The 23,922-nt window shown below is 36.5% G+C and overlaps 1 protein-coding gene across 1 annotated transcript in view; it reads left to right on the plus strand.

The window, feature by feature from the left end:
- Positions 1-23,922, plus strand: part of CCSER1 (coiled-coil serine rich protein 1) — a 1,459,661-nt gene that overhangs the window by 1,304,545 nt on the left and 131,194 nt on the right. The gene's annotated exons all lie outside the window — the stretch shown is intronic.

Consider the following 23,922-nt stretch of genomic DNA (forward strand, 5'->3'; position numbering starts at 1 on the left):
TCAAAACGTCCTATATTTCCTCCTCACATACCGACGATCATGAATTTCTTAGAAGGCATTGTTTAGAAACACAGACCAGAGAATTATTCATTCATGGGAAAAAAAAACATCAAAACAAGCATGACTTAATGAGACATCTGATTATAAAACCTCAGGATGTACTTTCCTTTATCAACTATAAAACCTTAGGAAGGACTTCCATTTATCTGGAATCATGGCTTCCAAATTTACTCTGTAGCCCTAAACAACTAAAAATCTTGATACAATATATAAAACAACAGGTTTCACACATTGGACTATAGCTGTCACAGTATAGTAATCTTGGAGTGAGGAGAAACAAACGAGATGGGCCCTGCAATTGTCCTGGCTTGCTGTCTGCAGAGTTTCCAGGCTGAAGTTCAGAGAGAAGGAACCTAAATAGAGCTCAGTTATCTCCTGCATTGAGGAGACAGTGTATTTGGGGAGTTAGTTAAGGTGGCTATAACTGATGAGGCAGTGCAAGTGAGATGAGAGAATTGCACAAGAGAGCTCAGAGGTCTGCTGAAGGCTCCACTCTGGTCTTCAGTTCGGTACTAATCAGCATTTCTGTGAGAAATTACTCAATGCTAAAAAAAGTGTCATGGGAAAGAAATGGGTGACACAATTATCAGAGCTCAGACAGGGCTAGGAGCAATTCACAATCCAAAAAGCCAGGATGGGAAAAAAGTTGTAATACATGAAACATCAGGCAAAAGGGTCATTTCTTAGTCTGTTAGGGTTACTATAAGAAATACAATAGACTGAGTGACCTATGAACAGCAGAATTTGTTTCTCACATTTCTGGAGGCTGGGAAGCCAAGATCAAAGCACTGGCAGATTCAGTGCCCGGTGAATGTGAGTTTTCTAGTTCAAAGATGGTACCTTCTAGCTGTATCCTCACATAGAAGAAAAGGGGAACCCCAGCTTGCTTGGGCTTATTTTATAAAATCAAAAATCCCATTCATGATGCCTTATGCTCATGGCCTTCCAAAATGTCCCACCTCCTGATACCATTACCTTGGGGGTTATAATTTCAACATGTGAAAATTTAAGGGCTTCAAACATTAAGACTGTGGCATGGGACCAAATTAGTCCTAGAAGTAAAGGCTGCTATGGGCCTAACGAAGTTTAAAAGCTTGTTTTAAAAGCATCGTACTATTTCCAAGTAGCTTAGTTGCAAACCAAAGTAAATTTGAAATATGTTTAAAGGATTACTTTCTTAAAGAAAACAGTCCAGCACCCAGAAACACTTCAATAAAAAATTGTTGAACATTCAAAGAAGTAGAAGAGCAGGAATAATAATAAGGAGAATAACCAATCAATAGAAACATCCAGAAATGACAAATAATGGAATAAGCAAACAAGAGCATTGAAAGAGCCACTGTATTCTCCAAATAACCAAAAAGAAGGAGGAAATCATGAGCATGTTGAAAAATTCTGCATGTAACATACAATATACACCCAAATTTAATTTCTAAAGCTAAAAAATACAATGTTTGAGATAAAAAATACTTGGGTGGAATTAATAGCAGATTAGACACTGCAGAATAAAATATTATAGAATTTAAAAATAAAACTTCAGTAGTAAGTAATTTAAGTAAAAATGCAAAGTCCCAGTTTCATATTATTAGTAATAAGCATTACTATTATCAAGAAGTAGACATTTCTGATTAGCCTGGGTTGAGCTGGCCCAATGTGATCCAAAAAAGGTACTCTGGACTGGGCCAACAATGTTTTAGTTGTGTTCTTGAAGACTTATCTCCATTTCATTTTCAAGGGTTTGCATCAGAACACGCTCTATATACACTATGATGTCTGGATAGTAAGTATTTATATCTCATTATGAAGTGTAGGCTTAGATGTTTTCAACAAAACCTGGAAAGTAACTTCTATGGCAGGAGTCTCAGAAATGATAATCCATAGTCATAGGGCAAAATTGACACATAGATATCCTCTCTTTTACCAGTACAATTAAAGTTAAATTTAAATGCCTTCAAGTAGAGCATATCATCATCTTGTCACAGATCCCATGAACCTAGCCTGTGAAATAATTTGAATTTGTAACTCAAGCCTTTTGAAAACATTTTACAAAATTTTCTGAACTCCATGGACTCCACGTGACTGTAAGAGTCAGAGGCAATGGCAGGTAAGCATTGCCTTTTATGTGGTTTTGTCTTAATAAGGCTAATTTGTATTGGGTACACTACTTGTCATTTGTAGAGTACCAGAAATTCTAAAAAACACTCGTATTGGTGTTGACTGGCAAAGCACATATGTCAAGCAAATCTAAATGTATGTCTTTGTCACTCCTTTGAGAACATTTCCAGAAATGATACAGCCAAAGTGATAACAGAAAAGGGTAAATAACTGCACATTGTCTTCCAAATGTCCTGAGATACTCTAGAAGCTAAAGATGGAAAGTGAAATTCATACATCTTAAAACAACTGAATGAATTCCTTAATTTCTTAGTCACAGCAAGTTCAATGTTTGACCTGTAAAGCTAATAAAGACTGGAGACCTCACTTTGTTCTTGACAAGCACTGTTGAGCTCTTTGGTTGCAGTTCAAGCTGAAGAGCATTCCTAATAAGATTTTTTTCCAGCTCATTTTCCTGCAAATGAAATCTCTGCCTTGCATTGTCCTTAGTTATGGAAAATAAGATCACTAAACCTTGGTAACTGTTGCCGAATGGCAGTAAAGATTTAATTGTTCAAATAATCCTCAAGCCTTTGCATATCAAGTATACTCTATATTTTGAGAAATATTTGTATTACTGTCTTTTAAATGAAGTTACCTCATTTTATTACCTGTCACTTCACTGGGTTTCAAACTGTCTAATTTATTTAACTAGCAAAGTAAGGGATTTGATCCCACTACAGGTTATGATTTCTACATTATCATTTGGTCATTTAGAGTTTTGTTTGGTAATATTTCATGGTGATTCTGTAAATTTTGTAAATAACTATCCTTATACTTTCTAGCATTTGGAGTTTTATGTCTTTTCCTGGTGAAATTAGTGTTCTGCAAATTAGGAAAGGCAGAAACAAGTCAATCAACCTTATAACACTGTCTACTTGAGAAAGTCACCATGTTTATTTTACAGGTGATTTGTTTTGCCCCATTGTATTTTGAATTCTCCCGTCAGCCAGGTCATTTGTATCTCAGGCCACAGAGGGTCTCTCAAGACTGCTTCCTGTGAAATTGAGTGGCCCCTTTTTATTTCTCTGTTACAAATGTTTACTTTTTCCAGAGCACTTCTTTTCTCCTAAAGAAAATTTTACATCCATTTAAATGTCTTGCCACCTCTCCCTTGCCAGGCATACTGACTTTTAAATCGAAGCCGTTGGAGCATGTAAAATCAATGATGTGTACTGAGTTTTCTATCTATTCCCGATAAATTGCAGTCACTACTTCACCTTTACCTACCTGTTCAGCAATATCCTCCGAAGAACCCAAGCATATCTGGTAGGTGTTATATATCTTGGCTGAATCTATAGCTGATTTTCTAGCATAGTGAGGTGAGTCTATACTAGGCTTGAAAGAAACTGAAGAAATTATATAAAGGAAAATATATGTGGCTTTATCATTATATCATATATTTTCATCTGGTGATAGACCATTTATGAAAGGAATAACTCCTGGATACACAAGTGGATGTGTGAATGGAAGAAAATAATCAAATAATTAATAAGCACATTCTTTGTGTCTAGTATTGTAATGACATATGTTTACAGTGTCTCACAGATGTCATTAGGAATAAATATCACTAGAACAGCATTCTATATTAAGTGTTTCTTAACCTGACATCTATGAGCTCCAGAACTTTAATATACATGGTTTAATGTTCAGAGGTAATCAAGAACATGGAACTATTTTTAATAGTGTTTGTATTGGTTTTCTATGTCTGCTGTAAAACATTGTCACACACTTTCTGGCTTAAAACAATACATGTTTATTCTCTTACAGTTCTGGAAATCAGAAGTCTGAAATCAGTTTCATTGGGGAAAAATCAGTATGACTGCAGGGCTGGTCACCCTTCAAAGGCTCTGAGGAGAGAATCAGTTCCCTTGGCTTCTCCAGCTTCTAGATCCGCATTCTTTGCATTTTGTGCTCATGACCCCTTCCCCCATCTTTAAAGCCAGCAGTATCTCATTTTTATTTAGTAGTCACGTTGTTTTCCGCCTCTGCGGTCAAATTTCCCTCCACCTTCTACTTATAAGCACACACACAGATTACATTTAGGACCCACCTGGATAATCCAGGATAATCTCCCCATCTCCAGATCTTTAACTTAATCTAATCTTTTTGGCAAACTTCCTTTTGCCAAAAAGTTAACATTTACAGGTGTTAGGGATTAAGTTCTGGATATTTTGAGGGGACATTTTATTCAGCCTATTATAATGTCTGAAACAGCTTGTTAACTCCGGATCTTATTTAATTTTTTAAAAGGAAGCTATTATTGTAAATTACTGAGTTGGCACTGTAACAGTTTATTCAAGAGTCTGTCTAAGTATATTTATATATGTGTCAACTAACAACATCTAATTAAGGTGTTCTGTCTGGTGTTAATTTCAAAATCTACTCCCTGAGAAGCTGATGAAATCTTAGCCATGGTAGACACAGAAAATTCTCTTGTTCTAACCCTCTTAACATCTCGATTTTGAAATGTTCACAGTTATATTTGTCACCAGTGGCAGTTTCAATTGGAATAGTGATTTTCTGAATTTCTTTATTTGTTTCTAATTTTAAGGAGACTATTTGCCAGTGATTTCTATTTTTTCCAACTTCTAAAAAAAAGTAAAATGTAATTGCTGGATCGTGTTTTGTATATAAAAGGAAGCAAATATATCTAGGTTACTCACAAAATATTTGAGTATAATAAAATTTCATGGAGGGAAAGTGGGAAAACATTCCAAGTGAAAATAATACAATGAATGGAGGTAATAGAAAGTTCCTGTGTCACCTATCCTGGGATGTGACTTATGGAAAACTGAATTAGGTGTCCCCTCATTCTGTCAGGGTGTGTACTGTGCTGTGGTCACTTACGTTTCTCCTTGCTATGGTCTGAATATTCTTTTCTCTCAAAAATTCATATTTTTGGAACTCAGTATACAATATGATAGCATTAACAGGTGGGGTCTTTTGGAAAATGATTAAATCATGAGGGCCCTAGCATCAGGAATAGGATTGGGATTAGTGCTCTTATAAAAGAGATTGAATGGAGTGTTCTTGCTTCTTCTGACATGTGAGAACGCAGCAATAAGGCACCATCTAGGAAACAGAGAGCAAGGCCTCATTAGACACCGTATATACTGGAACCTCCTTCTTGGACTTCCCAGCCTCCAGAATTATGAGAAATAGATTTCTGTTTTTCATAAATTACCCAGTCTAAGGAATTTGTCAAAGCAGCCTGGATGGACTAAGACGCCCCCAACCAGACTGAAGGCGTGATTATGCCTTTTCTTTGGAGTTCAAACTCCCAGAACTATGCCTGAAATATAATTGCAGAACAAATATTTGGAAGCAATTGGATTGGATAGAATATTAGGATATTAGACAGGAATTTGATGAGAGTAAAGATGTGTATATGTGGAGGAATGGAGGAAAGTTGTATATGCACAGGAATGGCTCACGTTATTGAGATCTTTAAAGTCGAGGGAAAATTTTGTCTGCAAACCTTATAAAGAATGCATAGTGAAGGGGAATTCAGAGACAAGGAGGTAAAATGGAGAAGTCATCTCTGTAATTCTGACCTAAGATAATGAGAATCTGAATCATGATTGTCTTAGTCAGTTGACTAGGTGTCTTATAAACCTGTGAAAAATTTATTTCTCCCAGTTCTGGAGGTTAGAAGTCTGTGTTCCAGCCTGGTCAGTTCCTGGAGAGGGTTCTCTTGTGGGCTGCGGATTGCTGACCTCATCTTGTGTCCTTGCATGGTGAAAAGACAGATAACTATTTCTTGGGCCTCATTTCATAAGGACAGTATTCCCTTTCATGAGGTCTCTGCCCTCATGACCTAATTACCTCCCAAATGTCTCATTTCCAAATACTATCACACAGGGGCTAGGGTTTCAACATCTAAATCTTGGAGGGACTCAAATGCTCAGTCTCTTGCAAGGGTTAAATGAATACATGTAAAAGAAAAAGAGGTAGGCGGATGAAACAGAAAAGGGACATTTCAAAGGAGAAATGGCTAGAGTAATATTGCCAACTGTATCTTTTAATGCACTTTCTTAAATGCTTGTTATGCACTTTCTAACTGTATTATTCAACTTGAAAGCCATATTTGCCATTCTGTTCTCTCTTTTTAAGTTTTTTTCATGTATTGAAGTAGTCATTCTGAAAATAGAATTTAAAAGAATCCCATTTCACCACTTCAAGCAGTATTTCTATCATTTTACTTATTCCAAATCAAACAATTCCAAGTTACCAGGTGAAAGTTACCACTCATACTTCTGTATTTATAAATTGTAGCTCTGATATTATTTGCCTTTGTTGTTTCAGGAATATACTTAAGTTGGTCAGGAACCAGACCCACTAAAATACTAATACTGATATTTTTATTGCATCTGATAAATGTTATCTTGTTTGCCAATCTGGATAAATTAAATTTTCCATTGCTGTCCATTTACTCTATAAAAATGCCATTTTATTAATTGAATTACTTATTGGCCTGAGTAATTCTTTCCTGTCATATACCTGTATCATAATCCCTGTGCTAAAATTAAAATAAGAATTATTTAACTTAGGGAGTATTCGTTGAGTAGCTGCTATGTGCATAGCATTGAAAGGAACATACAATCCATGTGTTTTAATATTTTTGTCTTTATCTGATAGTTGCTGTTTCCCAAATTTACTACACGTCTCCCATTTTTATCCCACCACATCTAAATATCAACTGATATTCATATTATTTCTCTAGTTTACTGTAAAGAACATGAGTAAATTATACACATATATTTAATCAGTACCATAGTTTATTTTGCCTGAAAATACATGTTTTAACATTGTACAATTTTTTTCTAACTTGATTATCCTAGTTCAAGAATATCTTCAACTCCTATTTTTGTTTAGTTTCAACCCAGAAAACATTTTCTTTAAAATTTTAATTGGCCAGGTTTGGTGGCTAATGCCTATACTCCCTACACTTTGGGAGGCCAAGGCAGGAGATCATTTGAGCCAGGAATTTGAGATCAGCCTGGGCAACATAGCAAGACCCCATCTCTACACAAAAATACAAAAAATAATTAGTCATGTATAGTGGTGCATGACTTTAGTCTCAGCTACTTGGGAGGGTGAAGCTGGAGGATTGCTTGAGACCAGGAGGTCAAAGCTGAAGTGAGCTGTGATTGTGCCACTGCACTCAATCTTGGGCAATAGAGTGAGATCCTATTGATAAAAACATAAAATAAAATAATTGTTTTACTTGAGATTTTTTTGTATTACAATTTTTGACATGTTAATTTTAAAATAATCATTGATTACTTCTTTACCTCTCTTCCAATCAAAAAGTGTAATTTTTTCTGTAGGCAAGCTTTATCATCTAAAATGTACTGACATTAAAGAATGGTAACACATTAATTCATAAGTTATTTGAAATAGCTAATCTGAAATTTGATATGAAATTATATTAGATACAAGTGTATATGATGTCAGACTATGAACTGATGTGTTATTTTCAATGAATATTTAAGTATATAATGCAATAATGGCTTTATATAGTTGTGTATATTCTAGGATGCCATGCTTTAGCTTTAGCAGCCATGCTTTTGAGGTCTTTCTCAAGAAATCTTTGCTTGGACCAATGTCCTGAAGTAATTCTCCAATTTTTTTCTTTTAGAAGTTTTATAGTTTTGAGTCTTATGTCTAAGTCTTTAATCCATCTTGGGTTTGTTTTTGTATATATAGAGAGATAGGGGTGTACTTTCATCCTTCTGCATATGGATGTCTCATTTTACCAGCACTACTTATTAAAGAGACTCTTCCCCAATGTCCTTTCCCCCCATACAAGAGCAATGTATGTTCTTGGTTCCTTTGTTGAAAATGAGTTAGCTGTAAATATGTGGATTTCTCTCTGGGTTCTCTGTTCTCTTCCATTGGTCTATGTGTCTATCTTTATACAGTACCATGCATGCTGTTTTGGGAACTATAGCTTTGTAGCATATTTTGAAGTCACGTAGTGTGATGCCTCCAGCTTTGTTCTTTTTGCTCAGGATTGATTTGGCTATGTGGGTCTTTTGTGGTTCCACAGAAATTTTACAATTATTTTTCTTTTTCTGTGAAGAATGTCATTGGTATTTTGATAAGAGTTGCATTGAATCTGTAGATCACTTTGGGTGGTATGGGCAATATTAATTCTTTTAGCCCGTGAACATGGAATATCTTTCCATTTCTTGTCCTCTTCAATTTCTTTCATCAGTGCTTTAGAGTTTTAATTGTATAGATCTTGCACTTATTTGCTTAAATTTATTTCTAGTTATTTTTATAGCTACTGTAAATGGAATTGTTTTTTATTTTTCCAGTTGTTCACTGTTGACATATAGAAATGCTATTGACTTTTGTACAATGATTTTGTATCCTGTAACTTAACTGAATTTGTTTTGAGATTTTTCTCACAGTGATAGGGGCATTTTAAAAATATATGACCTCCTCTCCCTATTTTTGATGAATCCTTTAGGTTATCATAAATATTTGTTGAACAAATGTAGGAACAAAATATCATGAGAATGAAACTTATGGGTTTTTTTTCCCTAAGAGTTCTTATGGGACACAATATGTAATGTTTCCTTTATATTAAAAATCAATTTTAAATAATCAAAAAATTCTGTGCATAAAATGTGACTTATAACAATTTGTTTACAAAGTCTTTTTAAAAACAGAAATTCTATAGTGAAAAAGAAGCACTGGGGATAATGAGCTGTTAGAATTGTATTTATTTTTATTTAGTTATTTGTTGGTAAGTGTTGTATGAAATGGAGGCTTAAGAGGTTATAGAGCATAATTATTATTGAAGCATTAGGAATATGCATACTAGGAATGTGAGTGTGTATGTGTTATGTGTTTGCATACATGCATATATATATGTATATAGGCATGAATGTTTCTGGGAGCAGATGGATACAAATAAAATTGTTTGATTCCTAAGCCAGCATCCTACTACCTAGCAAGAGGACAGAGGAAAGTAATTTCAGGTATGTGAAGACTGTCAAGTAACACAGGATAACAAGACCGAAGAGCTGTGATATACGTGACTCTCCAAGGTAGGGAAATGAAATAACAGATACAAAGATGAATATTTAGAGATTTAGAGAAGCATATTTGATTGGCTGCCAGGCTCCAGGAATGATCAGAAGTTCTTGGGAAAAAAAATGGTGACTTACTTCTGCTACCCTATAGGTGACTCTGTCTTTAAGACCAATGTACAATTTCTAATTTCACTATACCAGAGAGTAAATCTTGCTCAAATGTCTGTGGCCTTAAAATTGAATTCTACTTCAAGAACTACTCTTTCCTCCATCAGTATTTTTAACTTTGCAAAAACTGCAGTTATTCCAGTTTATAAAATTCTGTTGTTCACTTACTTACTAGATTATTTTACGCCTGAATATAACTCTCCTATGATGAGAAACAGCTCCTCACCTTGCTTGTTATTTGAGATAGCCATTGACTAAGAAAAAAGCCTAAGAGATAGAAATATCACAGCAACTCAGCCACTGGCAGTGGCAAGAAGAGCATTTTGAAGGGAAATATGTAGCCCTTCTTCACATAATCTCAAAGGTAGAGTAAGCATCAGGCAATGCAAGATCACATTGCAGGAGCATTTGACTGAGTGGTAAATATCAAGGCCAGCTTCCATGGAGAGTTGCAAGTAAAATCAGTAATTTGTCTTTAATTTGCAAACAAAAAAATTTACACGTGTTCTAAATAAACAAAGCTGTTTATTTCCTTCGTCTAAGAATATCGATAATTCGTAGGGATGGGTTAGGGTACTGCTCCTTCTATCTAGTGACTCCATTACTAGATTTCAAAGTCTCTTGTTGGATTTTCGGCATCCAGCCAGCAGAAGAAGTAAGAGAAAATAATGTAGAGAATTGAAGAATTGCTTTTAAGGTCCTGGAGGTGACATTCCCTTGGCCCTCATTCTGTTGGTCAAAATTCAGTCCGATGGCTCTAATGATATGCCACAAAGATTAGAAAATATAGTCTAGCCCTGTACCCAGGAAGAAGAGAAACAATTTTTGTGTATCTGCCAGCTAGAGTCTAGCTAGTCTCAGTCTTGGTGATAATGATGGTGATGATGATGATAATTGTTGGGTTTGGAATAATCATCTGTATTAACCTTATCCTTAATTTGCACTGGATCAGAGACAAGTTAGTCATTAATATTTACATATTAACAACTGTGTTGATCCCTTCCACCCCAGTGTTTACTCTTCGAGCACACCATGAAATCCAGGTGGTAAAATCTCTTATTGTGAGTGGCCTTACACTTTCATCCATAAATGTGAGGATGAAAGAAAATAGATTATATCTACTTTTACGCTACAGAGAAGGGTGGTTGCTTTCACCACAAATCCCAAAAGGAGGGAGAAAAATTTCTATTCCTTGGGGATGGAAAGAAAAGGAAAATTTATTCTTACTCTAGCCTTTGGAATGAAAATCCCCTCAAAGGATAGAAAAATCCCATTTTCCCTGGCTTCTATGACTTTTATGACTTTTAAAGATGTCTCCAAGGCCATGAGTCTCGGTTTCTCTTGAAATGGAAACACATACCACTCTGAGTTAGGTAAATCTCTTTTGAGTTCTCTCACTATCTAGATGGTTGTAAATTTACTTCCAAAGACTTGCTCATAGCCCAGGATCTCAAGTTTTTGGCATAATTTACATAGCCAGTCTATGGCTAAAACACAGAAATATTTTCTTTACACTCCACAATGACAATGATGATAATAACAGCTAAAATTTATTGAGCACTTGCCATATTTCAAAAATTATTCTCCATGTTTTACTTAGAATTTATAGTATCTCATTAATCTCCACAAACTAGTGAGGATATTACTGATTGAATTCCACTTTACATGTGAGAAAGTTGAGACACAAAGAAGTTAGTAGAGTACCTAAGACCACATAGGTACAAAGTGGCACAGATGGAATTTGCACACATGTAGTTTAGTCTAAAGTGTGTAAAATATATCCTTTATTAAGAAAAAAAAAAGTATAGTTGTGGGACAACAAATGACCCCTGTGCATTGTTAAACCCCTTACCAGGACGTCCTTTTATCACTGTGGTATTAAGGTTCCTGACCACCAGCCCTCATTTGGATTAGCTATACTTCTGTGGATTTCAGTGGAGCTCTTTATTACTAAAATGGCTGTTTTATCTTCAAACAATGTAGCATACCTACTGGATTGATTTATGAGTAGAAAAGTAGCTTTGAGTCAGAGATTTTATTTTGTTTATTCCTGGGTTCCCTAAAGCCTAGCATAGTAATGTTCAAAAGGGTATCTCTCAATAACTATTTTTGTACAAATGATTAAGAACATATTCTAAGCACACATGTAGCAGATCCATTATAAGCAGTAGGAGTCTATCCCTCTTTCTGACTAAGGACTGTAGCCCATTTGTGGAATAAACCAAGTGAGAAGTAAGTAACTGGTGAAAATACATTAATTATGGGCAAATTAAGAGCTCGTTTACTATCTATTTAATGTGTTTAATCATAAATTATAATTCCAGGGACCTATTGCTGCTCACTCAAACAAAAGTACACTCTTATAAAGGGATAAAAAGATGTAAGGGGAAATGTTTACGAGTGAAACTTTTCAGAGATTATGTAAATGTAATCTTCAATTAGTTATTGCCTTAATTATCATGAATTCTGAAATAATAAAAATCCTGAATACATGAGATTTTCACCCTGAGATTGAAAAAAAATTTTCAACTGACATAATTTCCTCCTTATCATACAGTTTAAATCCCTTATTATTCATATTTTATGCAAATATGTCATTATATTTTATATATAGCAGATATTGAAGCTCTTTTCTAAAACTTTACATTTTTGATAAATATTTCTGTGAAATAAAAGAAAATATGGGAAAGGCAGTTCCAAGATGGCCGAATAGGAACAGCTCTAGTCTACAGCTCCTAGCATCAGCGACGCAGAAGACGGATGATTTCTGCATTTCCAAATGAGGTACCCGGTTCATCTCACTGGGGCTTGTCAGACAGTGGGTGCAGGACAGTGGGTGCAGCCCACCAAGTGTGAGCCAAAGCAGGGTGAGGAATTGCCTCACCCAGGAAGCACAAGGGGTCAGGGAATTCCCTTTCCTAGCCAAGGGAAGCTGTGACAGACGGCACCTGGAAAATCGGGTCACTCCCACCCTAATACTGCACTTTTCCAATGGTCTTAGCAAATGGCACACCAGGAGATCATATCTTGGAGGGTCCCACGCCCATGGAGCCTCGCTCATTGCTAGCACAGCAGTCAGAGATCGAACTGCAAGCCAGCAGTGAGGCTTGGGGAGGGGCGCCCGCCATTGCTGTGGCTTGAGTAGGTAAACAAAGTGACCAGGAAGCTCAAACTGGGTGGAGCCCACCTCTGCTCAAGGAGGCCTGCCAACCTCCGAAACTCCACCTCTGGGGGCAGGGCATAGCTGAAGAAAAGGCAGCAGAAACCTCTGCAGACTTAAATATCCCTGTCTGACAGCTTTGAAGAGAGTAGTGGTTCTCCCAGCACAGAGTTTGAGATCTGAGAATGGACAGACTGCTTCCTCAAGTGGGTCCCTGACCCCCGAGTAGCCTAACTGGGAGGCACCTCCCAGTAGAGGCAGACTGACTCCCCACATGGCCAAGTACCCCTCTGAGACGAAGCATCCAGAGGAACGATCAGGCAGCAACATTTGCTGTTCAGCAATAATCGCTGTTCTGCAGCCTCTGCTGCTGATACCCAGGCAAACATGGTCTGGAGTAGACTTCCAGCAAACACCAACAGACCTGCAGCTGAGGCTCCTGACTGTTAGAAGGAAAACTAACAAACAGAAAGGACATCCATATCAAAACCCCATCTGTATGTCACCATCATCAAAGACCAAAGGTAGATAAAAGCACAAAGATGGGGAAAAAGCAGAGCAGAAAAGATGAAAATTCTAAAAATCAGAGCACCTCTCCTCCTCCAAAGGAATGCAGCTCCTCACCAGCAACAGAACAAAGCAGGACAGAGAATGACTTTGACAACTTGAGAGAAGAAGACTTCAGACGATCAAACTTCTCTGAGCTAAAGGAGGAAGTTCGAACCCATCACAAAGAAGCTACAAACCTTGAAAACAGATGAGACGAATGGCTAACTAGAATAACCAGTGTAGAGAAGTCCTTAAATGACCTGATGGAGCTGAAAGCCATGGCACGAGAGCTACGTGACTAATGCACAAGCTTCAGTAGCCGATTCGATCAACTGGAAGAAAAGGTGTCAGTGATGGAAGATCAAATGAATGAAATGAAGCAAGAAGAGAAGTTTAGAGAAAAGAGAGTAAAAAGAAATGAACAAAGCCTCCAAGAAATATGGGACTATGTGAAAAGACCAAATCTAGGTCTGATTGGTGTACCTGAAAGTAATGGGGAGAATGGAACCAAGTTGGAAAACGCTGCAGGATATTATCCAGGAGAACTTCCCCAACCTAGCAAGACAGGCCAACATTCACATTCAGGAAATACGGAGAACGCCACAAAGATAGTCCTTGAGAAGAGTAACTCCAAGACACATAATTGTCAGATTCACCAAAGTTGAAATAAAAGAAAAAATGTTAAGGGCAGCCAGAGAGAAATGTCGGGTTATCCACATAGGGAAGCCCATCAGACTAACAGCGGATCTCTCAGCAGAAACTCTACAAGCCAGAACAGAGTAGGGGTCAATATTCAACATTCTTAAAGAAAAATATTTTCAACCCAGAATTTCATATCCAGCCAAACTAAGCTTCATAAGTGAAGGAGAAGTAAACTCCTTTACAGACAAGAAAATGCTGAGAGTTTTTGTGACCAGAAGGCCTGCCCTACAAGAGCTCCTAAAGGGAGCAGTAAACATGGAAAGGAACAGCCGGTACCAGCCACTGCAAAAACATGAGAAATTGTAAAGACCATGGATGCTAGGAAGAAACTGCATCAACTAACGAGCAAAATAACCAGCTAACATCATAATGACAAGATCAAATTCACACGTAACAATATTAACCTTATATGTAAATGGGCTGAATGCTCCAATTAAAAGACACACACTGGCAAACTGGATAAAGAATCAAGACCCATCACTGTGCTGTATTAAGGAGACCCATCTCACATGCAGAAACACACACAGGCTCAAAATAAAGGGATGAAGGAAGACCTACCAAGCAAATGGAAAACAAAAAAAATGGCAGGGGTTGCAATCCTAGTCTCTGATAAAACAGACTTTAAACCAACAAAGATCAAAAGAGACAAAGAAGGTCATTACATAATGGTAAAGAGATCAATTCAACAAGAAGAGCTAACTATCCTAAATATATGTGCACCCAATACAGGAGCACCCAGATTCATAAAGCAAGTCCTTAGAGACCTACAAAGAGACTTAGACTCCCACACAATACTAATGGGAGACTTTAACACCCCACTGTCAACATTAACAGATCAATGAGACAGAAAGTTAAAAAGGATATCCAGGAATTGAAATCACCTCTGCACCAAGCGGACCTAATAGGCATCTACAGAACTCTCCACCCCAAATCAACAGAATATACATTCTTCTCAGCACCACATCACATTTATTCCAAATTTGACTACATAGTTGGAAGTAAAGCACTCCTCAGCAAATGTAAAAGAACAGAAATTACAGCAAACTGTCTCTCAGAACTACAGTGCAATCAAACTAGAACTCAGAATTCAGAAACTCACTCAAAACCACTCAACTACATGGAAACTGAACAACCTGCTCCTGAATGACTACTGGGTACATAATGAAATGAAGGCAGAAATAAAGAGGTTCTTTGAAACCAATGAGAACAGAGACACAACATACGAGAATTTCTGGGACACATTCAAACCAGTGTGTAGAGGGAAATTTATAGCACTAAATGCCCACAAGAGAAAGCAGTAGGGATCTAAAATTGACGCCCTAACATCACAATTAAAAGAACTAGAGAAGCAAGAGCAAACATATTCAAAAGCTAGCAGAAGGCAAGGAATAACTAAGATCAGAGCAGAACTGAAGGAGATAGAGACACAAAAAACCCTTCAAAAAAAATCAATGAATCCAGGACCTGGTTTTTTGAAAAGATCAACAAAATTGATAGACCGCTAGCAAGACTAATAAAGAAGAAATGAGAGAAGAATCAAATAGACGCAATAAAAAATAATAAAGGGGATATCACCACCAATCCCATAGAAATACAAACTACCAACAGAGAATAGTATAAACACCTCTACGCAAATAAACTAGAAAATCTAGAAGAAACGGATAAATTCCTGGACACATACACCCTCCCAAGACTAAACCGGGAAGAAGTTGAATCCCTGAATAGACCACAAACAGGCTCTGAAATTGAGGCAATAATTAAAAGCCTACCAACCAAAAAAGTCCAGGACCAGGTGGATTCACAGCCGAATTCTACCAGAGGTACAAGGAGGAGCTGGTACCATTCCTTCTGAAACTATTCCAATCAATAGAAAAAGAGGGAATCCTCCCTAACTCATTTAATGAGGCCTAAAGCCTGGCAGGGACCAGATACCAGATACCAAAGCCTGGCAGAGACACAACAAAAAAAGAGAATTTTAGACCAATATCCCTGATGAACATCGATGCAAAAATCCTCAATAAAATACTGGCAAACCAAATCTAGCAGCACATCAAAAAGCTTATCCACCATGATCAAGTGGGCTTCATCCTTGGGATGCAAGGCTGATTCAACACATGCAAATCAATAAACGTAATCCATCATATAAACAGAACAAAGACAAAAACCACCTGATTATCTCAATAGATGCAGAAAAGGCCTTTGACAAAATTCAGCAGCCCTTCATGCTAAAAACTCTCAATAAATTCGGTATTGGTGGGACGTGTCTCAAAATAATAAGAGCTATTTATGACAAACCCACAGCCAATATCATACTGAATGGGCAAAAACTGGAAGCATTCCCTTTGAAAACTGGCACAAGACAGGGATGCCCTCTCTCACCACTCCTATTCAACATGGTGTTGGAAGTTGTGGCCAGGGCAATCAGGCAGGAGAAAGAATTACAGGGTATTCAGTTAGGAAAAGAGGAAGTCAAATTGTCCCTCTTTGCAGATGACATGATTGTATATTTAGAAAACCCCAACAGCTCAGCCCAAAATCTCCTTAAGCTGATAAGCAACTTCAGCAAAGTCTCAGGATACAAAATCAATGTGCAAAAATCACAAGCATTCTTATACACTAATAACAGACAAACAGAGAGCCAAATCATGAGTGAACCCCCATTCACAATTGTTTCAAAGAGAATAAAATACCTAGGATCCAACTTACAAGGGACGTGAAGGACCTCTTCAAGGAGAACTACAAACCACTGCTCAATGAAATAAAAGAGGACACAAACAAATGGAAGAACATTCCATGCTAATGGATAGGAAGAATCAATATCGTGAAAATGGCTATACTGACTAAGGTAATTTATAGATTCAATGCCATCCCCATCAAGCTACCAATGACTTTCTTCACAGAATTGGAAAAAACTACTTTAAAGTTCATATGGAACCAAAAAAGAGCCCACATCGCCAAGACAATCCTAAGCCAAAAGAACAAAGCTGGAGGCATCATGCTACCTGACTTCAAACTATACTACAAGGCTACAGTAACCAAAACAGCATGGTACTGGTACCAAAACAGAGATATAGATCAATGGAACAGAACAGAGCCCTCAGAAATAACGCCGCATATCTACAACCATCTGATCTTTGACAAACCTGACAAAAAGAAGAAATGGGGAAAGGATTCCCTATTTAATAAATGGTGCTGGGAAAACTGACTAGCCATATGGAGAAAGCTGAAACACATCCCTTCCTTACACCTTATACAAAAATTAATTTAAGATGGATTAAAGACTTAAATGTTAGACCTAAAACCATAAAAACCGCAGAAGAAATCCTAGGCAATACCATTCAGGACATAGGCTTGGGCGAGGACTTCATGTCTAAAACACCAAAAGTAATGGCAACAAAAGCCAAAATAGACAAATGGTATCTAATTAAACTAAAGAGCTTCTGCACAGCAAAAGAAACTACCATCAGAGTGAACAGGCAACCTACAGAATGGGAGAAAATTTTTGCAATCTACTCATCTGACAAAGGGCTAATATCCAGAATCTACAAAGAACTCAAACAAACTTACATGAAAGAAACAAACAACCCCATCAAAAAGTGGGCGAAGGATATGAACAGACACTTCTCAAAAGAAGATATGTATGCAGCCAACAGACACATGAAAAAATGCGCATCATCACTGGCCATCAGAGAAATGCAAATCAAAACCACAATGAGATACCATCTCATACCATTTGGAATGGCAATCATTAAAAAGTCAGGAAACAACAGGTGCTGGAGAGGATGTGGAGAAATAGGAATGCTTTTACACTTTTGGTGGGACTGTAAACTATTTCAACCATTGTGGAAGACAGTGTGGCGATTCCTCAAGGATCTAGAACTAGAAATACCATGTGACCCAGCCATCCCATTGCTGGGTATATACCCAAAGGATTATAAATCATGCTGCTATAAAGACACATGCACATGTATGTTTATTGTGGCACTATTCACAATAGCAAAACTTGGAACCAACCAAAATGTCCATCAGTGATAGACTGGATTAAGAAAATGTGGCACATATACACCATGGAATACTATGCAGCCATAAAAAAGGATGAGTTCACGTCCTTTGTAGGGACATGGATGAAGCTGGAAACCATCATTCTCAGCAAACTATCTCAAGGACAAAAAACCAAACACTGCATGTTCTCACTCATAGGTGGGAACTGAACAATGAGAACACTTGGACACAGGAAGGGGAACATCACACACCTGGTCCTGTCATGGGGTGGGGGGAGGGGAGAGGGATAGCATTAGGAGATATAACTAATGTAAATGACGAGTTAATGGGTGTAGCACACCAACATGGAACATGTATACATATGTAACAAACCTGCACGTTGTGCACATGTACCCTAGAACTTAAAGTATAATGAAAAAAAAAAAGAAAAATTTGGAGGTAATATAACAAAACCATAGGAATAGTTTTTTTGATAAAAAGAAGCAATCACAACGTTATGTTTTATTAGTAATCCTACAAATAAGGGTGATTTTTTGCAAATTTTGGTTGTATATGTTTGTTTTTATAATATTTAAGTTTTCCATTTAGAGTTAACATTAATCATAAAAATTATTAAAATATATCTTTTAAATATAGATTTGATCCTATAACTGAAAAGGGAATTAATCAGTTTACTTGGGAGAGGTGCAACAATGCTCTGGAAGCTGGAAATATCAGAAATATAAATGGTTGTGCTGAGGTACTAATACATCTCAAGATGTAAGCGATTGACTCATATCTTATTGGTGATACTAAGGCTATCATAAATATGTCCATATAATTGTAAAGGGTATTAGGTCAAAATTCAACCTCTTATCTAAACAAATTATCCAATCTCAGAAGCTTTGCCTTCCAAATCTTACAGTCCACTGTTCAAAATAATTTGTTAGTTTATTAGAAAGGTGAAAAGAAAAAATAAGTAGTGGAAAATTGATTGATAATATGAAAGATTCGATGAAGATTTATCTAATATACCAAATCTACATTGGATCTTTCATTTTATCAATTAATTTTCTTGTGTATTACTGATTTCAAATTTTTGAAAAGCTACTCATATCTTTAGGCAAGTTAAACTTCATATCTTTGGGATTCTAATTATAAACCTGACATTTTAGCTGAAAAATCCTTCTGGCCTGCTATGATATAAGATAACAATGAGACATAAGATATATCTAATGTTAAATGACGAGTTACTGGGTGCAGCACACCAACATGGCACATGTATACATAAGTAACTAACCTGCATGTTGTGCACATGTACCCTAAAACTTAAAGTATAATAATAATAATAATAATAATAATAATAATAATAATACTAAAAGAATCACTTCAGTGGAACATAGTTTTTAAAAAAGTTCTGACTCTAAGAAAAGGTGGACTACATATAATATTTTCCCTAATAATGCTTTTAAGGCAGATTTTTGGTTCAGTTTAGTTTTTTGGAAACCTATCAACCAGTGTGTGTTCACTCTGTTTCCTCTCTTGGGGCTCCCCAAAACCAGCAAGTAGTTTTCCCCCAGTTGTCCTTCACATTGACTTGAATGTCTCAGTTTGCTGAAAATATTAGGGTCAAAGAGAGTCATACCAGTCTAGACTAAGCTCTAGAGAAATTCCCTAGGTTGAGTTAGGTCAGATACTCAATACTCTGTGTACAAATGCTTAACTAGAAATGACTACCTTTCATGAAGTGGCTCAACCATAATTCTGCATGTTGTTTAAACAATTCTACATTGGATCTGTGATACTTATTAATAAGTGTCTAGAATCACATTAAAATAGGAAATAAGGCTAATTTTGTATGTTTTGGAAGATAATTGATAGTGATTTCCCAGTGCCCTCTACCAAGTGGTACAATCATAGAAGATTAGCAAGTAAACTTGCTAAACTGAATGTTGTTAAACTGAATGTTGAATTTGAAGTGAAGTTATGGACACTTAGGTGCTAGGGTATTGTACAGATCGTAGACATTTAACATTTTATTTCACATTTAAAGTTTCACATGTGTTTTTGAAGCTAGTATGCTAATGGAGAAGGTATCTAAATCCTTTGTAGTCGGAAATAATTCTATTCTTCCTTCTTCTTCCTAAATATACTAGCTTTCTTCTACTGCAATTAACCTTTTCATTTTATTAACAATATTTATATTATGGAAGAGTAAAATGGTAAAAAGAAAAAATAAATGAGATCCAGTGTGTGCTGCTTTATACATAGTAGACTGGGGATGACATGTATATTTTGTTCTTTTTTGCTGTTATTGTTAGAGTCAGGCTCTCCCAAAGTGTTGGGATTACAGGCATGAGCCACACCACCTATCCAACATACAGACTTTTATCTCTCACGCCTATTCTGATAGAGTAGTAGTAGTTACCTGGAGGGCTGTGTACAGAGGAATTTTAGGTTGAATATGGTATCAGAACAGAAAATAATTAATAAGCCATATCTGCTATGAGTTCTTGTAACCTACCATCTGCCAGTAAATCCTTGATTTTTGGAAGGGATATTCATAAGACCTCTGCAAATTTCCATATTCAAATAAGAACGTATAATTCCCTCTTCCCCCCACAAAATTATGTATGCACAGACAAATAAATAATAAATAGGATATATTCATACCAATCCATTTGCTTTGCTCATTCATAAGCTATGAAACTCATTCCTGCATATTCTAATGTACATGATGCAAATGTGTGTCTCCGGAAAATTTCAAATTACCTTCACGGACTTTCAGATTGAAAGTCCGACTGTTAAATTTGTAGATGCAAAAAGCCTACTTATATAACTAGTGCTGAAATGACATCTACAGTGCCACGGGCTAATCGTATCTTTATTTTAATATTTTGTCCAGTTCAACAATATTTGCTTCAGAGATAATCATGCATCTAATTGGGCCAAAATATAAGGTTTTAGGGGTGAATGTTAAGATGTAATGCATCAGAGAAGACTTTCCGTAGCCTCATCATTGAATTTGAAGGATAATAACACCGTTAGGAGAAAATACTATGCTGTGGAAGCCCTATCCAGTAACTTTACCATGAGTGTAATCTACCCACAAGAATTGCTGGACGCAGACTGTGTGCACAGATGGCTGAAACAATCAGACCTACACCTAGGAGATGAGATCATTCAGGTTCACTATGACCCAGCCGCACTGGATGGATCTGGATGTGCTGCTTTCACAGTTGTCATGAGGTAATATGGATAGGCTATTAAGGCCGTGACAACGCACTCCCCTGAGACACGGTCAGCTTGTTTTGCTGCATGTAGTAAACAGCTCTCTCACTAGATCTGACAGCACTTGGTGGTGATATTCTTTTCCCTTCAGACTGATTGAGAAGGATTTCAGAGGTACCTACAGCATTAAGCCTTTGCCTGTAGTATGTTGTAATTTTTTTGTGTGTGTTGCATAATGATAAATTTTTGCCATGTTGCTGTAAAAACATCTAAAGAAGGAGATCGAGACCATCCTGGCTAACACAGTGAAACCTTGTCTCTACTAAAAATACAAAAAAAGTAGCCGGGCATAGTAGCGGGCGCCTGTAGTCCTAGCTACTCAGGAGGCTGAGGCAGGAGAATGGCGTGAACCCAGGAGGCAGAACTTGCAGTGAGCCGAGATCGCGCCACTGCACCCCAGCCTGGGCGACAGAGCGACACTCCGCCTCAAAAAAAAAAAAAAAAAAAAAAAAAAAAAATCTAAAGATTTTATTTAACTAAGTTCTTAGTAAAAAAAATCATTAGGTCTCATTTTAGAATTCACTTGGCACACATGAAAAGCGGTGACCTGTTTTTCATTGTTTTTTAAATGACTTAGAGCTTTTATTTACCTAGTGAATTTCCAATTCACTTGTACTTTATCCATATGTGACTTTGCCAACTGGTGAGCTTTCATTTTAGGGCTTCGCTGAAGTTTTCTTGAGACAGGCTGTTATGATAGCATCTTTAAGTGCTGCAATATGACAAGCTTCCAAGACGGTTGTAAAACAATTAAAATTGTCACTAAAATGTCTTGGCTGGAATTGATATTAACATGAACAAAGGGAACTCAAGAGTCTAAAATGTTCTTACTTGAGTCTGTAGTGTTACTTGGTAAAGATTTAACATTTTTTTCCCATCATATCAATCAATAGTAAACCCCAATCCTTTCTTTTTGGACTGAGGAGAAGTATGCAAGCCTTTTCATACCACATGATATTATCTTTCCAAAAGCTACTTGTAGATGTAAAATAAAATCTGAATTGTTTTATTTTGCTCATAATTAGAAAATGACACATTCTGTGTCTGGGTGAAAATCTTTTTCTATAATAACCACTGATATCTTGAGATTGTAATATTTGTTACTAGTACCAAGACAGTTTCATAGGCACAATCTCTTCGACTGGCTCTTTTGTAGCTCTTTGGTGCCCTTGAATAATATAGAGACAGAATCTTAGGAGATGTTAGCAGTATCATAGATCATACCTTATGACAAGCCTTAATAAGAGTGTGTCAGGAGACTCTCATAAAAAATCATTAGATGGATACTTTACCTGCAAATTATTTTCTCTGGACACTGTTCTGTCCTCTTTATCCATCATCATAAGAGTTTATATCACATAATGGTCAGCAAGAACTGTCAAAGGAGCAGATAGGTAGATTACTGATGTATGCCTTTCCTGATATTCTAGTTTTTCCTATGACAATCTGTGATCTGTGTTATCCCTGGTTAAGTTGTGGTTACTACCAACTCCAAATTCCAAATGATATTTCATATTCTGTGTGTTCTGCCAATGCCCAGTATTATGTGGTATTAGGGGAAACATAATCCTTTGCTCAGCCAACTCCAGACAAAGTCTGCAGAGCTTCTCCTTGAGATGAGGAAACTTGGAATGTAAGGAAAGTTATTGTTCATCATAAACATTTTTAACTAGTGGAAAAAGATAACATAAAAGTTCATATGCTTTCAGAAAGTAATTGTCATTGTGGAAGCTTCTGAATAGGGCATACAAAGGAACATAAAACCTGGTGATGCCATGAAGCAGCACTTTGCACAGTTGACATCATTTTTCATAAAGTATTCCCTTTTAAGTCATCCACAGTGGAAATCACAAAAGAACAGAAATCAGGTCCTGGTCTCGTCAGTCAGAGATTGTGGGTTCGTACCTCATTTGGTCTGGGATTTCTTAGTCACAGGGGTGTTTTAGAAGGACCATATTACAGTGGAAGAACAGAGTTTTTGGATTCAACAGACTTAGATTAAAATCACAACCCTAACTAGCTATTTTGTCTCAGACAATTTAGTTAACATTTTGATTTCAGTTTTCTTATTTATAAAATTAAGATCATGATATATACTTCTTAGGTTTGTTTTGAGGAAAAATTAAGAGAGTGTTGAAGAGCCTAGCCCACACCTGGCATACTGTCAGCACTCAGAAAATCATAGCTATTATTTTTATTAGTAGCATAAGACTCAGAAACTATGGGCCTGTTATCTCATTTGCCTGGTTTTATTTCATATGTGGATCTTATCCTGAGATAGCTGACTAGGCATCCAGGCTTGGCCACATCTTCTAAGTACAGTTTAATCAACTCTGTAGTGTCTGTTTCTTTGTTAACCTCAAAGAGACTATTCTGAAAAACAAGTATCATTCCCTCAAATTACCTTCCCAAATCATTTGTAGAGAATATAATTCATATATTAATGTTAAAAGTAGTGTTGTGTATTCTTTAAGTTTCTTCGATGTTCTAGATTTTCAGAGTCATGAGTAACAAATGATCTATTGCTGTATTTTGCATGTTCTATCTAATTTCCTTGACTAGCCTCATCAAAATTTTGGTGATTTTGACACAGTAAAACTGGGATCAGAAGTTAAACACTGGATGGGATCAAGATTCAATTCACAGTAAGAAAAAAAAAAACCTTTGTATTAACATAAGTGTTTTCATTATTTCCTATATAACACCACAAAATGGATAAAAATCTTTGTACAACAGTTTAAAATAATTTAAACATCCAGACTAGGAAATAAAAATGAATTAATAATGGATAATAAATTTTTATTTCTT

The sequence above is a fragment of the Pongo pygmaeus genome, chromosome 3 (genome assembly GCF_028885625.2).
Source record: "Pongo pygmaeus isolate AG05252 chromosome 3, NHGRI_mPonPyg2-v2.0_pri, whole genome shotgun sequence".
Lineage (NCBI taxonomy): Eukaryota > Metazoa > Chordata > Mammalia > Primates > Hominidae > Pongo > Pongo pygmaeus.